Source organism: Ciconia boyciana, chromosome 1 (genome assembly GCF_034638445.1).
Source record: "Ciconia boyciana chromosome 1, ASM3463844v1, whole genome shotgun sequence".
Lineage (NCBI taxonomy): Eukaryota > Metazoa > Chordata > Aves > Ciconiiformes > Ciconiidae > Ciconia > Ciconia boyciana.
The window spans coordinates 202517366-202535230 of record NC_132934.1 but is presented as its reverse complement, the minus strand read 5'-3'; the positions used below and the strand labels follow the sequence as shown (position 1 = coordinate 202535230).

The window sequence follows — 17865 nt, the reverse complement described above, 5'->3', positions numbered from 1 at the left end:
AACTAGCCAAAACATTAGCTATTGCTTTTCAACACATTCCATTAGATCAGACTTTTGTTTTCTACACTGCACCTACCACCAGTACAGATCACTTTTATCACAATGTAATGCTGTAATTTTTTTAATCTTGATACTAGGATATGCAGAACAGGAAATACAAACAGCTCAACACAAGTATCTCTTTCTATGTTGAAGAAGAAAGAGATTACTACATTGATTATTTAGGTCAAAATTAATTATAGACTGAGGCAGAAATGACAACATTTAACTCATCTATGTGCCAAAATACATGGAAACAAACACAAGCGTTTACCTGATATATGCCAAATAAGTCATTTGCCTTTGGATAGCAAACACATTCAATCTCACATAAACTACACTTGTATTTAATTACTGCTTCTACATATCAAAAGAAATCTGGGAATCATGAGGAAGGTATCTTCCAAACCTGACTAAATCAAGCTCTTGAGGTGCTGGAGATGTGAGGCGAGAGGCACACATAGGACAGGGCAACAAGGGAAGCTTTCACACACTTACCCTTGGTCCTCATGGTGGAATAAAACCACCAGTTCACCTGCTGGAAGAGCAACACAGAAGGCAACAAGCAATCCAGATTTTGAATGCATTGAGGACAAGTAGACACAAATGCTGAACAAACTGACCAGGAGTGTTGCTCTACTGCATTTTCTGCTCATAAATTTAAAAAAACAGCATAATCAGGGATGTGGAAGTCAGCAGCTGCCTCGGCTGCAGCAACCACGAGATAATGGAGCTTAAGATTCTAAGGGAAGTGAGTAAGGCAAGTAACAGAACAAAGAAAAAACCCCTGGATTATAGGAAAATGGACTTCAGCTTATTGACGGATCTACTGGGCTGGATCTCATGAGAGATGGTCATGAATAACAAAGGTGCCCAAGAGAGCTGGCTGATCTTCAAGGACAACCTCCACAGAGGATAAGAAGGGTCCGTTTGATCTGCTATTTGGCTAAATGGGGAACTTCTAACAAAGCTCAAAAACAAAAAGGAAGCTTACAGGAGGTGGAACCTGAGACAAGTTACCCAGGAGGACCAAAGAAGCACCTTCCAGGCATGCAGGGATAGAATTAGGAAAACCACAGCTGAAGCTGAAACTAGCAAGAAATGCAAACAAAAAAGAAGGGATTCTGTGAGCATACTGGATATCCTTCTAGAAGCAAGGACAACACAGGTCCACTGCTGAAAGAGAGGAAAGGCCTAGTGACAAAGGACATTAAAGATGCTAAGACACTCAATACCTTGCCAGTCTTTACCAGCAAGGTCTGCCCTCAGGCTTCTCAGGCCCCAGTGCCTAGTGGTAGAGTTTGGAGGACAGAAGTACTACCTGCAGGAAAGAAGGATCAACTTAAGGACCACTTAAGCAAAGTGGAAATATGCTAGCTTATGGATCTAGATGGGATGCATACATTACACTGGACAAGAGGTCTCTCCCTATCACATCTGAAGAGTAGTGGTGATCGGTGGCTGCCCCTGGAAAAAGGTAAATGTATAGAGTCACCTTCAAAAAGGTGAAGAAGAAACACCTGGGGACAACAGGATAACCACCCTCACCTTAGTTCCAAAAATGTTACAGAACAAGTCCTCGTGGAAGCCCCTTCCAAGCAGAACAACAACAGCAAGGCAACTGGGAACAGCCAACACGGATTTGCAAATGGCAAATCATGCCTGACCAATCTGCCTTCTGCGGTGAGATGACTGGTTTAGTGCACAAGGAAAGTACCAGGGATGTTGTTTACCTTGAAGTCTGCAAGGTTTTCAATGCAGTCTCATAGTATTTTTGTTGCCAAATTGGAGGGATGTGTAGACTGCAAGATGGGTGGGAAATTGTCTGGATTACCAGGCTCAAAGAGTAGTTGTCAATACTTCAAAGTCTAACTGGCACTCCTCATAGTTTAACTACCATTAAAGTTTGCCAAGACACCAAAGTTTGCCAAGACACCAAATAGGTGGGATGGGGACATGGTTGGTAGACTTGAGGGTAGGGCTGTCATTCAGAGGGAGCTCAACAACCTGAAAGAATAGGCCGACAGGAACCTCAAACAAATGCTAAGTCTTGCACCTGAGGACAAACTCATTCATTGGCAAAGGTTGAAGACAGACTAGGGGGAAACTCTGTAGAAAAGACTTGGGATCCTTGGTCAACAGCATGTCAAAAAAAAAAGTTTGTGAGCCAGCTAATCACATCCTGAGCTGTGTTTTCCACCTCATAGATTATATAAAGTAATGAGAATTCTATAGGCCAAAATGCTACCCTTAATCATGCACATGCAATTTATTACACCAACTTACTACCCATAGAAGAACTGCAAAAAAGTCATTTTTAAAAGATCCCATAAACTAGTAAGATTAGAGGGAAATGGGCAACTGAAACAAGCTTAAAGCATTCATTCTCCCAAAACTGCTCTAGCTCTGGACAAAATACAGTAGAAAAATATTCTGAAATAACTCTTATTTTTTTAGTGATATAAGTATGTAGCCTTGAAACACAGTTGAGTGAAATAATCACTTTGTCAAATACTAAAAAATGTACATAGAAAGTTATCATTTCCCCCCTCTGTAAAACTAAACAGAAATTAATTTCTTGTAAACGTATTTTCAGATTAACATCTTTTGTACTATCAGCTAGAAGTTTTTCAGCAATTTTCTACTCTATATTTTAATATTTAACATTGTTACAGATACAAAACAGTCTTTAAGCAGACTTCCTGTGTTTTTTATATAGAACGTAATACAACTGCTTATTTACAATGGATGTAGAGCTTTGCAAGTTTCCACATTGCCTTTGCTTTCCTTGTAATCAACAGATATCAGTAAGAAATCTTTTATTCTTAGCAAAAAACAGTTTGCTTACTGTTATTGCAGTCAACAAGTTCTAGCCTGTTCTCTTTAATGAGACAAACAGCGCTAAATGCACATCTTGCCAGCTATTTCAGAATTACTATTACCTGACAAAGCATGGAGACCTTTTTAGGACCTATGAGCCAAAAAAAAGATGATTATGTATTTTCTTTTTACTTTAATATGCTTATTATAACTGGTGTAAGAGTTCAAAACTTCTAAACAGGAGCTACCTGATCTAGAAATAGTGCAATCAGTCAACTGAATCCTTTGTCTGACATATATCTTTTATTTAAACTGAATAAAGACCAATAGGAAACTAAACATAAACAGTGTAATTTTCCTTTCATTATCTCTATCATCATTCTGAACAGTTTGGGTTTTTTTTGCAATACTGGAGTTCACAAAGCACCATGTCCCAGGACCCAAACTAATAGAAGACAGGACCCAGAACTAGTCTTCTGGTTTGTTTGAGTTTTTTGAACTTTCATTTCAAACTTGAAAGGCAGATCGCTACTGAAGAGATATCACAAGATCCATGTCACAACTTACACAGGGATGCTATCATAAAAAAGTGCATGTCCATTCTGCATTATGCTCCTAATCTCTACTTCAGTTGAAGGGGGGAAAAGGAAAAAACACTAAGAAAAAACCCTATTAGCTATGACTGACAGTTCGTCTGAGATTATATTAAATTGTATTAAAGAGGAAAAACAGAACAGCTGTGAACATATTCAATGCTGCCTATCAGAAAGAAGTTCACAGAGTGGTCCTTACCATTAGACATAGATACAGAAGGTTAACATGAAAACTACTAGTAATGTTGATTTTTCTTTATCAGAACCCAAGAAGCAAGCTGCCAATTGCCTAGCTTCAGTTCAATCTGTCAGGCAGTGACAGGTGAATGGATAGTAAAATCACTATCACTTGTATGAGCACAGAGGAGACCCCTCGGTTTCCTTGTACAATAGGAACATTTTGCCAGATAGTGTAAATCCTTATTATATTGGGCATCTTCAGAACTGTAAGACCAGAAGCAAACACCTGCCTCAAGGAATTACCTACAAGCAAGGTCATCTTAGTTTGGACAGAAAAGTGTAATCCCTGAACTCCTAGTCTACCCTTCAGCACTTAAGATCTTATGGGCACCTAAGTTTTTCTCAGTGGAGTTCTAGAGTCATATCAAGTTATGCTTCTGAGCATGCCCAAAACTGCTTCCATTTTGCCAGAGATGGATGACTTAACATCTATTCCATATCCAAACCCAATCAGAATGCCTAGACTAAGCACCCTTAGCCCTAAGCTTTATCCCTGGTTGACTTAGTTCAGACCTAGTGCTCATTAACACTCTTGAGTTCATTAAAAAGGGCTGCGGCCACAGATTTAATTCAGAAAAATATACCCTTTTGTAAAAATATTCTGGAGGAATATCATTCATTCTTTTAACTTCAATGCAGCTCAGAAAGATTACAAATCTATCTCCCATGACTTCTCTATCCACCAAGCAGAGAGAGGAGGAAGAGGAGGCCTGGAACACCTGTACAGCAGGAGTAAAGAACAGACATGGAGGACTCATTAAGCCAGACAGAATTTATCAGCACATATGAAAATGGAGTATTATCGTATAGCTCAGAGATGAAGGCACTCCCATGGATTCCAGTCCTTCAGACGAAATACCAGGGAGTAGAATGAATACATCCATTTCCCAAATGACTGCTTAAACACTTCATTACACCTCAGCTATTGCAAACTCCATTTCTAGGTACTTGCAGTGGCAGTTTACACTATTGTTGCCAGCTGCCTACAAGTAAAGCACAGGAGTGCTAAGTGCTGTTCCACATCACTCCCTTTATGCGCCCAGCCCTCAGTCTTCCCATACTTTCATCTGCTCCCACAAACTACCTTCTATTTTGGAATGGAAGTTACTACCTTTTCAGCTGACGGATGTCCATTCAGATGATGGACGTCCTGTCAAGAGCCAGGTCAGCTGAGCTCCCTCCCAAACAGGGACAATAGTACACTCCCACTTCATAGGGGTGTTCTCAGACTTAAATAAATATATGTATCCCTCTCCCTATATATATACACACACACCCATATATATATATAAAAATTTTAAAAAAGGGCAGAAATTCTTCACCAGAAAAACAAGGATTTAACTTTCTGAAAAGATTAAGAATTTAAAAAAAAAAAAAAAATTAAAAAGCTTGAGAGCTTCTTGATTACACTACAAAGATGTTTAGGTAAATCAGTTGATTAAGTTAGAGCAAATAATGGGGACAGCACTAAATCTGGTGATATTAGGACAGCCTTTGTCAAATCTTATAAACAACTTTATTCATCTTAATTTGAAACTATTTTCCACCAAACAATTGATGTCTGCTTTACATCTGCCATCCTTGCCTAATGAAAGATTGACCCAGAAACCCCAATGAAGTCTGAAAATTCTGTAGATACTGAAGTATGCTAGCTTCAATGGCTTAATTATATTTTTCCAAGAAAAGTCACACGAAGGTAGACATTATGGACCAAAAAAGCTGTCTAGGTAAGCCAAAATTCTCTCTTCTGTATCACTAAAGGCAAATCTCATTTTGCAAAGCAAACCAAGATGTCCCACACTGGTCTGCCTCCAATAACAATAATGATGTTTTCAGAGAATATACATAGAACACTACTTATTTCCAGCATCAGCCAGATACATGCCTCAGCTGTTACTTTTTCATAAGATAAGGTGTTTCCTCTCTATTGGGAGGGAGTAGGGGGAGAAGAGGCGATTCACCGCAATAGGAGAAAAAGGCCGTGTGCCTCCACCCCACACTTGCCATGTGCTAAAAGTCAAGCCTGGCTATAGGCAACTAGAGGGGGGGGACTGTGTTTTCATGTCATCATTATGCTTTTCAGACAGGTGTGAGACCTCGTTATTGCTACAACATTAAAAGCACTATTAATTTGAAAACATAACAACAACAAAAAAAAAGATCAGCATTAGATGAGCAAAGACAAAGGACAACAGGGTGGAGGAAGAATGCAACATGAGCGAAAAGCAGCAGGATGTACACCACACTTTTAAATGGGATATAAATGCAAATGGAGTATTCTGGATATAATAACGAAGAGGTAATCAATGCAAGTTGCTAGGGCATTGGTCATTTCTTTCTGCGTGTAAAAGAACCCAAACAAAATAGGTGGACATTTGTGAATATTGTAATGCTTAAATAACCTATGAATTAGCAAGGCCCAGTACTGTGACAGACAGTAGAAACAATTTTAACAGTTGAAAGAGCTGGGGAAGAGGAAAGTAAAAGAAAAAGCAAAGTTTTAAAAACCAGAATGAGGGGGGAAAAATGTTTCCTAAGGAGTACTTCACTTGACAACAAGAAACTCACCCACATGCAACATTTTGTTGAAATAACCATAAAATTTTGTTTGAAATGGTGGAAAAGACAAATACACTCACAGGCTAAATACTTTAGACTTAACACAAGATAATCATGCAGAGGAAAATCATAAAAAGAGCAGTACAAAAAGGTAGAAAGGAAACAGGGAATCATTTTAAAAATTTATACACAGCAGACAGGGAAAGCAAAGATGAAGTTAACACCAACAGAACATATTGTAGGAAACACGACAAATGCCCTAGTTCTTTAAAGACTTGGGTAACTCTACAAGTTTGGAAGCTGAAGACATAACCACAGATGTTGCAGTGAAAGCTCAAAAATCCAGAGCGTTGATAATTAGTCTGAAATGAACCACACCTTTGTAGAGGAAAAAAACCCACCTTGTCCCAAACCTACCAAACCCATGTGGCCAAGCAGAGATACGGCAGCTCTCCCAAGAGGACTAGTCAAATCCACACGCAGAAGGGGCAGCAAGTAACAGTTGAATGAGTGGAAAGACATGCCTGACTGAGGATTTCACATAAACAGGACCCTTCAGAAATGGTTACTTGTTAGATTATTCACTGAAAACTGTGAAGGGGCCTGCTGCCCCTATGGAGTCTACAAAAAGATGCTGACGTCAGGTGAAATCAGGTCCCTCCTTCCCCACATCTTTGTGTTGCTGAGACAAGAAATGGGATGGAAATTTTCCACTAGGAATGGCTGCAACTTTTCCATTCCCAGTCTTTAAATTTTCACCTCATTGTATATACGACTTTTTCAAAAAGATAAATCACTAAAAACAATAGACATTACAACAGCAATGCTGCAGCAACTGCACAGAACAGTAAACACAAGATTCTTATGCCAACTTACAAGCAGCTAATTCCTTTTTAAAACATCTATCCCAAGATTTAAGTGTCTTCGCTAAAATTTTTAAAATACAGACATTTCAAAAAGGATGCCCCTGTTGAGCAGCCTATTATTTTCCCAAAATGAATGGAATTCACAAGGTGTTCTACATGTCAGAAAAACAGACTTTATGTGCCTCTGAAGACAAGCTCTAAAATGTTAGATCCTAACAACAGTTGCACTTCCTTTTTTCTTCTCATTTCTGCGTGCCAACACACTAACATACAGGCAGTAGCAGAGTATCTTCTGGGTCTGAACCATGGAATGAGTTGGGGCGGTGCGGGAAATCAGTAAAATAGAGCTGCCTCTGTGCCCACTCAAATGTTTCTCCTTTCTCTTAATGCATCTGATAATAAAATTCTTCACTAAGTTTCCATCCTCAGCAGGGTCAACTGTTTTACTTCAAATATTACAATCTCCGTAGGCTGCTACCAGACTTAAAACATCTGGCTGAAGATCAAGCAAAAATACAATACAGTAATCAAACACCTAAATGCTAATTTTTTTGCAAAAAGCCTTTTATAGACTGAGAGAAGAAAAATTACCAAATCTGCCCATAACGATGATTAACTTCTGACTTAAAAGTATGATTTTGGACATGCTTCTGGAGTGTTTTTAAGTAAAAGTATCATGTTTGATACAGATATCAATGGTTTATTTCCATGTTTAATGATCATCCACATAAACAGGCATATGTTTCCTTCCCACCTTCTTACTGTTTAAAGGTGCTCTAGTTCTGCCTCAAAAATCACTTTCTCAACTTCCTGATAAATGTCGTCCCGTGAGGTCCTTCAAAGTTGTCTATTTATTCTAACAATAAGCAACTCACAATTGAACATAGTACTAGAACATTTTTTTATTTTAGCATGATATAAAAACTTAGTAGCTGCCACCAAACACTAAGCTGCTGTTAAGCTTCTGGTTTTAGTAGTAGTCCTCTCTAGATATGATCTTTTCTCCAGGTGAATGTTTTGATCTTGGAGATGCAGAATGGTTCACAAACCAAGTAAACATATTTTGTGGAAAAAAATAAGCATTATACTGGAACCTATACAGAAGATGTATACCACTATAAGCTGACTTGTGTGGGAATACTTCCATTTTTCCAGATGCAAGTCTTCAGATGGCCTTACACCCTATTTGGGACGTTACATTTCAAGAAAGATGCAAACTTAATGGAAGAGAAACTAGAAAAAAGCAAGAAGAATGACTAGAGGACAAGAAAAAGTTCTTTAAAAAAAAAGTTAGAAGAGAAGGAAGACTAAATTAGGGAACACATGCTGCTAGGTTTTGGCAAACTAGCCAAAAACTGAGTTTTTTGACAAAAACTCAAAAGGTTTTGGCAAACGGAATATGTGACGAATAAGAGGAAAACAAAAAGGTTTCAATTGCAGAAGAAATGCAAATTAAGTATTAGAAAGGTTCTTCTAACATTAAGGACTGTAGAACGACATTACAGTTGCCTAAGAAGAATATGGAATCATCATCATGTTTTCTTTTTTTCTAAAAAAAACAAGAAGGGCTCAAAAACTATTGAGAAACATAGATGTGTACAATGAAACTAGAGAGGAAGGCAGTAAGGCATTAGTAAGTTCCAATGAGAGATTTCAGCAGGCTCTCATTTACACAACATGAAATGATGCAGAGGATAAACATTTAGATACAAGACATACTGAATTCTTTGAGTTAGAACCCTACAGCTGGCAGGTTTTTGTGGGTTTTGTGACTTTTTTTTTTCCTCCTGAGTTCAAAGAGTCCAGAGTCCTGACACAAGGGATATGAGACTGACCATAACGTATTTAGATTTAATATTCCAGAGAAAAGGAAAAGGAAAAAAAATATAGTAACATTTAGCTTTAGAAGACAAAGTACAAAAAAAAGAAGTGGTCCATCAAAGAGAAATTAAAAGGAACAGATAAAAGGATAAAATAATTATGGACAGCATGAAGACTAATGTGAAGTCATGTTAGAGACTAAAAGTAAATGCATACTATGAACCAAGATGAATCCAATGGATCAAATATGCCAGGCATGATTATTCAGAAGAGTAAAGATGTTATTAGAGGTAAAGACATCTTTCAGAAGTCAAAATCCTGTCTAAATAGAACTGAATTAAAACCACAGCATAAATATAGAAAGTTATTTGTATTAACATAAAAAGGCATGGCAAAAGTTGATTTTGAGGACGATCTTACTAGCAATAAATACTAAAGCTATTTCTAAACACATCAGAAGCAGAAAGCTTTCTGGTAGAAAAAAAAAAGATTATCAAATGGTTATAGCAGTATCAGAAGATGAGTTTTGAATAATAAGTTAATTATTTGCATTCTAAACATAATATTTTCCTATTCAACAACTTTTTTTTCTTTTAAAAACAGAATAAACTTTAGGAATCATCTTTAAATTGACATATTAGTGAAAGGAGTTTTCAAGCAAGCTGCCGTGAAGAGATGATTTTCACCAGAGCTCGCAAAAATAATTCCAATACATAATGTCCACATCTTTCAGCATGCATTATATCACTTAAATAGGTCTCAGTACAAAAATAATGGAGGGTGGCAATTACAACATAAACCTTTAAAATGTGCCAAAGTCTCATTCTTGGAATTATGGGGCAATGTATCTAACATTTGTAATGGACAAACTCACACAAGTATAATAAAGAACAGAATTCCTCTATGCTTGAACAAATGTGGCACACTGGGAAAGAGCCTTTGCAGGGAAAAGCCATGACTCACAGAAGTATTAGACTTTTCTGAAGTATTTAAGGGAGTGTGGATACCCATCTAACTGAAAGAGTATACTTAACACTCATTTTATTTGTTGATATTTTCTTTACACATTTATAGACTTGCATTCCTATGACTATATGACATGGTATGCAGTAACACCTATGTGTCATTCAGCATAGCACAAGAATGGAGTAACTACTTTCTTTCCTACTAACAAACTGAAATTGTCCAGGAGACCTTACGAATATACAGGAACTGTTACCATCTTTCATAAAAGAGGTAATAATTATCTTTTTGTGCTTTATGTAGAGATTCACGTGAGTCTGGCTTTTTGCTTCTGTTTTAACTTGTTTTTAATATCTGGAGAGTGTATTATTTCTTCGTGCAGTGGCATGGCATTACATAGCTTACTTTAAACCTCTCAAGTTTCTGAATTAATGACTTATTAAACATATATTATTAAATATTAAGCATATTAAGCTATATTATAAACAGAAATGTTGGTGATAGTAATGTAATAATTATTCATTACTAATTATAATCAGATAAGCATTATCTCTATTTATATAAGTACAATATAGGTTTAAAATATATATATTAAAGTACTTTAAATATGATACATGTTATTAAATGTTAAAGTTGAAACTGGAGAAGAGACTCAGTCACTACCCCTGAATCTTGTGATGACTGCTATACAAACAATATAATTTACAGTCTGAAATGAACAAAGATAGTGTGTATGAATGAACAAAGATAGTTCCCCTCTTACTGAATAAGAGGGGAATTGTTTGTTGCCATTAATTAAGGAACATGAATTTTTACTTCAGGCCAATTAAATATGCAAAGTACACAGTTGTTCTCACCAAACATACAAACCACTACACAGCAATTAACACCCAGTTGAACAAAACAAAGCAGACAAGTCTGGTTTTGAAAGATAAATGCTTTAAATTAAATACATAAATAAATAAAATGCAGTTCTGAAAAAGATTTTTGAACTCTCCAGAGATGATGCCTGTTCCATAACCCAGCAGGAGGAAATGGAAAATCTCTGCCACCAGGTGCATGGCTTAATTTGAGGAACAGACACTGGAGTAGCTGAACAAAGGGAGTAAGCAGGCCAAGCATCTGAGATAGGATCTACTCAGCTGGAACTGTTTTTCAATGTTAATAGCTAAAGAGAATAAAATATACTTTAAGAGTCAGTATATTGTGGGATAGGGAGCAACTAGAGCTACGAAAAACAAATATGTTTTTTTTAATTACTGAGTCAACAAACAGCTGTATGCTGCATGAGTTGAGAGCTGTCTGCAAATGTTTACCAAGAGCTACACTAAAGTGGTACAAGCACAGTTTAATGAAGGAATAACAAAGCTCAGCAACAATCTTCAGCAACGAACAAACCTCTACAACTAAATGCTAGCTATGGACAAATCAGATGCTGGACTAAGTATACAACCTGTTTCCATTGGCCATAGACTGTAAGAGAAAGGAAATGCTTTGAATATTGTCTTATTCCTCTACTGGAAAAGCCTACCCTTATATTATAATATCAAATAAGTGTCTAGAAGACATCTAGCACTTCTCAGAGTGCTGGACATAGCTATTTCTTCCATACACTATCTCCTGTTCTCTTCCATTACTCTTTCTTCTCCCATTTCAGTTACCCTTCTGTTAGGTTCTCAGGTTGCGTTTACACACGATCGCCACAGTTATCAGAAGGATGCGTCAATCCCATTTAGAAGGAACAGTCTGCCTCCTTCAGTGCTCGCTATTTGTAAGGCCACATCTCAGTGATTAGGAGTCAGTGTAGTCACTACCTGGAGTCCCCATGTAACATAGGTTTCAAAGCATCTAAGCCACCCTTCAGGCTCTGCCATTTGTTGTGAACAATGGAACTGTGAACTTCAAGGTAATGCTTACTAAATCAGTAGGTAGACCATTCTCTATATCAAGACCAAGGTTTAAGATGAAATTAAAATGGTCACAGGTCTGTAACAGCAGTCCACTATATAAAACTTGCATCTTTGATTTGGGTTTCTTCAAAAAAAATAAGGTTAAGAGAAATGTTAGCAGCATGAAGAAGGGAAGCAAGATTAAACTTCTACCTAGGTTAAAAATTTAATATTTCAAGAAAGACTCAGTAAACATAGTAATAAGCATCACTATTACAAGTTCAAAAGGTATTAAGCTAATATAGAAATTGGATTTAAAAAAGGCTTTACAAGACCAGAAAGTTGGTCTGCCATAATCAAGACCTTGTGCTTAACAGTGACAAGCATTAGAAAATCTAATGCAGGCTGTAACACAGAAATTAACTAGTCTACATAAGAGTATCTTCATCAGGTAGTGATAGGTTTATGTATAAAGCATGAGACTGAAAAAAAAAAAAACATAGCTCCTATTTATAAGTGAAAACATTCATTATTAGAAAAGAATTAGGTACTTAGATAACTGCTAATTGTTTGGTCTCTATAGAAAATAATTAGGTACTTAGATAACTGCTAATTGTTTGGTCTCTATCCTTTCTTTCCCCCAGTCAGTGAGTGACACAGGTTAATAACATGTTATGTAAAAAACTTAATTTAATCTTATTGATATAAAATCCATTGCCCTTTAAATTCAACAATTCTTTGTTCTTATATTACAAAAAAGGGTATTTTAGCTAAACTGTTTATTACTCAGAATAAGTAACCTGACCTTCTTATTAATCTCCTCTTTATATTGAATGCCTCCAATCATCCCTGCATTCAAAAACCTATTTGCTCTCACTACTTATTTTCTTAGAGCATCTCTGAGAAGGGGCAATCAGAATAATATCTTGTCAGTAGAATGGACATGCACACAAACTTCAAATCAAATTCAGTAAGAGTTGTACTGCCAGCCTGTGGAAGTAAGATTGGAACTAGTAATGTGTAACTGACAGCAGAATGTAATGTGCCCAGTGATGTGCCTAGTAATGGGGAAAACTAAAGTGATTAAGTCTAACTGAGCAATAATATTGGATGTCAGGAAGCCACATAACCTTGCAAATACAACTTTAAAAAGAGGTCTAAAGATGCAGTTTGATATTTTAAATACACTTAATATTTTAGCTACACTTTGAAATGGTTAGTCAACCATACCATCAATGAGACACTGTAGGTATGGGATATAAGAAAATTTAAAAAACTGTAATGACTAGATGGCTTGTTTCTATAGCAAGAACATCTGATACCAAACATATATACTCAGACTATAAAAAAAGAAAAGTATTACAGCATGTTGGTTCTTAAGTCCACAAATTCCTGTTTCATCTTAAAGACAGAAATATAATATACAACTGAGAAGGTGATAAGCAGAAGTTCAGCATATGTAAATAAAAATAGCGTTTACTTAAGTAAATATAAAAATTTAGTAACAAGTAAATAAAAAAGTCCAGTAAAAATACTGCAAGAAGTTTCAAAAATGTTTAGGCCTCAATATTCACTGTTTAGAAAAGAGATTTACCCTAGCTCAGGTATATGAGGTATATTCAGAGACTGTAGTATCAGAAAAGGTAATTTTACAAACTGAAAGCAACAGATTAACCCAACCAGAAAACAGTAATTTAGGCATATGAGGGAGCTTAATAATGCATTTTTATTAGAAAGAGAAGTAGTCCAATCTGACAAATTGTTATTGAAGGAGTATATGTAGAAAAGGGTCTTCAAAAAAAAGCAGAGGAAGCAGAAGAAGAATGTGAGCAATTAGATGTTGCAGAGCCATTATCACTGCTATTATTTTGGGAGACATCAGAAGAAAGCCGAAGTCTTGAAAAAGCAAGGAGCCTATAACATCTTCTTGCCTAGACAGGCAGAAGAAAATGGTAAAGCTACTGCTGACATTGGTAGTGGCACTTCCATTCGAGACACCGTTGGAGAGCCGCACTCTCCACAGCCATCAGTGCAGCACCCATGAAGAGCCTCTATAAAAATCTCAGGCACACAATTTTGCAAGCCGTGCTGCTAGCATCTCGTTATCCAGATATGCTGGCCCAAAGCCAAATGTCTTCATTCCTTTTAGAAGGATGGGTGCACAGTTTAATTGCTCTTCTTAAACAGCCTATTTCTATTAAATGTTTCTGCTTTATGTTGGTAGCAACAGCTAATGAGACCTTACATGTAACTACACTAAAGACCAAGTGGTCCCAACAGTCATTGGTTGATCAGATTATCCTTTCAAAACTTCATTTTGAACACAATAATTGTGTTTCATTGCTTAAACATACAAAATATATTGTTAATTTATGGTTCACACTTTTATAAATGGTTTTACATGTAAATTATTTTAAGTCTAAAAAGGTTTAATACCATGTATTTACCAAGGCTGTGTGAGGACCAAGAGAAGCATCAGTGAGGTTCTACCTTTCCATTTCTGATTGGAAGTATCTACTGCACCAGAAAGGCTTTCCAGGAATGTTTTTGCTTTTGCTTTTTCTTGGGGCTGGGGTGGTGTCAAATTTGTTAAGAAAACCAGAACTGACTTTGAGGAAACACAGTGAAAGGGTAGATACAGCAGTAAAAATATGCAGAAATTCGACACAGTATTAGGAGAAAAACAGAGCTAGAAAAAACAGCACCATCAGCTACAAGTGCTTCCAGTGTCAAAGCATACTCCAAAGCTTTTGTATAACAGTTTGAGCTCTAAGAAGTTTTATCCGCTCTGCCTTTTCATACTTGTTACATGTACTGAAACCAGTAAGATATTTTTACATCATTTAGTTACTGATACAATTTCTCCAGTACTTTTTAATTGCGAAAACCAATTTCCTATAAATTACACTCAGGAAGTTAAGCCACTTTGCCTTAATATGTTTTTGTCTTATAAATAATTGTGTAATCTTCTCTTACTGACATCAACAAGAGTTCAGGAAATACACTCACGAGAAACTGCATATACCTATTATTTTTAAAAAGTATGCACTAATGATACTAAAGCTGTTCTGCAAAAGTATGCCCACTTTACTATTCCCTGTTCCAGTTAGAGCTAGTCAACTCTTTTATGGAAAACACAAACTTTTGCTGAAGAAAGAATGGCACAGCCATCCTGCAGACAAGATTCAAGTGTGATGGAACAGCAGGAATTAGAAATTATGATGAGCTGAAAACATCTGAGAATGAACAGGCCAAGAGCCATCTGTTGCTGTATCTCCCCACCATCTGAAGTTCCAAATGAAATCAGATTTTTATTGTGCATTTAGTGAGGATCATTAATCCTCAGCATTCTAGTTTTTATACAAGTGTCTCAGCTATATTTTTCTGAGAAGCAGTTTTAAATAATTTTTTAAATGATTCTTTATATATCATAAGTCTAAGAGCATTACTACAATTGTATTTAAGTTCTGCATTGGGTATGTCACAATGAAAGGCCATTCAACCATGTGTTATTAAAACATATTACAGGTAAATTTTGACAACCAAATATTTTTATTGCAGAAAAATATCTGTGTTTATAGTCTCAATTCCCAAACCTAAAATTAAACATGCTGGCATACCTGCAATTCTGAATGTTAATTTTCAGGGTGATTTGGGGTTTTTTTTGTTTGGTGTTGGTTTGGGGTTTTTCTAAAGAAAGAAAAAACCCCACACATCAGAAGCACTGATTATTTTTCTTCTGTCTTTCACGTCCTATTCCAAAGTATTAATCACTATCTAAATTTTACATGTATACACACATATACACAAACACACATGCGCACACACACCCCCCCCACTTCACTTTTAGTTAACTGGCTCTTTGTCCAAGGAATCACTGTCATTGTTAAGCTATTTTTGAAAAGGCCAACCTTGAAAACTCATGAAAAATAAACAAACATTCTCATTTTTCCCTATTATCATTACTAGAACCAAAAGAATATTATTTCAGGTTTGTTCTACAGTTGATTCTTCTCAGCTACTCCTAATGTCATATGGTTTACTTGTCTTAGGATAATAACTGTGCTGCAAATAATTTCTCTGGATAAAGATGCAGCATGTTCCATCCTGTCTCTTTTAATGCAGAACTATATGCAATGGTTTACAATGGATGGTATTTTATAATAAATAGGATTTGAGGTATAAGCCAAGCTGTTGTACTCAGTTTCCTTTCTGAAACATGGTAAGCATTAATTCTTCAACAAGAAGGAAAAAAAAAATTGATTTATAGTGAGCTGGGTTCCCCAGAATTCGCTCTCAGTCTGGACTCTAATGCATCTCGGGGATCCAAATTAAACATCAGACCTTCAATACATCAAAATTTGTGTTCAGATGTAGTTTGTAAGAGCAGGTGTTGGAAACGTAATCACCCTTATTATTTATACTCGGGAAGAATAATTAAATAAAAAAAGCAGAAGCATTTGAAGTACATGGAGCTCTTGATATTATGAAGGTTTTCACTAAAAGACAAGCCCTACTAATGCCATAAAATTAGCTAAATTAACTTTTCCTTGCACTATAAAATCTTCTCCACCTGAGATGCACAAGCAACGGACTGGAGAGTGTTCCCCTTACAGACGCAATAGGTAGCCTAGAAAAAGTTTTCTCCTTTAAAGCAGCATCATGTCAGTCAGATGCCTACTGTAAAGTGAAATACAGTGCCTGCCAAAATTGAAGACTATTGCTCTCCAGATATCTTTCATGCCCAAGAGGCTTCACAGAAGCACTACATACTCTTCATTAGAAAAACTTTAGCAGATTTCTTCTGAGTTTTTTGCTCTATCTGAGGAATATATACATCTCTTGTGGAATACATATATATTTTTTTTACACATTTTATGCATGTGTGTATATATATCTCTCTATATATCTATCTCAACCACTGTTTTATTCCTTATGCTTTAAATATATTTATTAAATGCATCATACTAGACTGAAGGCTGATGGACTTTCATAAAAAATTCAGTTATTCAAATGAAGATTTGCTATGCTGAAATCATTCGTGTTTTCCTTACAATTTCTCAAATGCATGACAGAAAAGCCTGTATTTGTTTCTCTCTACCTTTTCAGAACTTCACTCTCTTCTTTTGAACATTCTACAATAGTATATCCTCTACCATGTTATTTTGCTTAAAGTACCACCTTCTACCTTTCATTCAATTTTGTATTGATTTTGTATTTTAAACACAATTCATCATTATTAAGAACTGTCTCTAGCAATCGCTCAGCAGAGACTACTTTCTGTCTCCTGCATACTGATTAAGAGCTATGGAACAGAGAAACAGGCTTAGTGTTGAGAAGGTTTTTTCTTATAGACCATACTTCATTTGGAACTGAAAACAGTTTTAAAAGATACATACACTTATACTTCATTCATCCACCACTGTGAACTGAGTCTAGATTTACCTAATTTTGTGTCATGTCAATAAACTTCCTAATTAAAAAATACAAAACAAAATTAAGGCAGTCGGCAGCAACACAAAAGCAAACTGTTTTTCATCTAGCCGATTTGACTCTAATTCTTATGCAGGGACCATGTTGACAGAAGTATGACAAGAGATGGGAAAAAATCTGAAAAAAAAAATCGAAAAGGCAAAGCACACAAATAACGCACATCATAATTTTTTTAGAATCGTCATAAAGAACACTTCTACGTGCAGATTAAAACATAAAAGCAGCTATACTGGATCAAACCAAAGCCCAACATGCCTTCTCCAGCAGTACCCAAAAGTGAATGACTCATGAAGAGTACAAAAAGAAAGGATGCCTCCAAGCATTTGCAACTCAGCAATTAAGAGCCAGACATCATTTCTGTACAAACCTCAAGGGAATTTTTTTTCATGAACTTATACAGTCTCTCCTTGAATCTACTTAAGCTACAATATCCACAACATCCTGGAGCCACCATTCTGTGAAGAATCACCTTTTCTCCATTTGTTTTCAATCTGCCTCTTGCTCATTTAACCTATTACCTCCCAATTTTTGTACCACCAAAAACCACTGCAAATGATCTGCCTCAAAAGAATGCTAATATTC

At 36.2% G+C, this 17865-nt stretch overlaps 1 protein-coding gene across 2 annotated transcripts in view; it reads right to left on the bottom strand.

The window, feature by feature from the left end:
* CWF19L2 (CWF19 like cell cycle control factor 2) overlaps positions 1 to 17865 on the bottom strand; it is an 86791-nt gene that overhangs the window by 31044 nt on the left and 37882 nt on the right. The window lies entirely within an intron of this gene.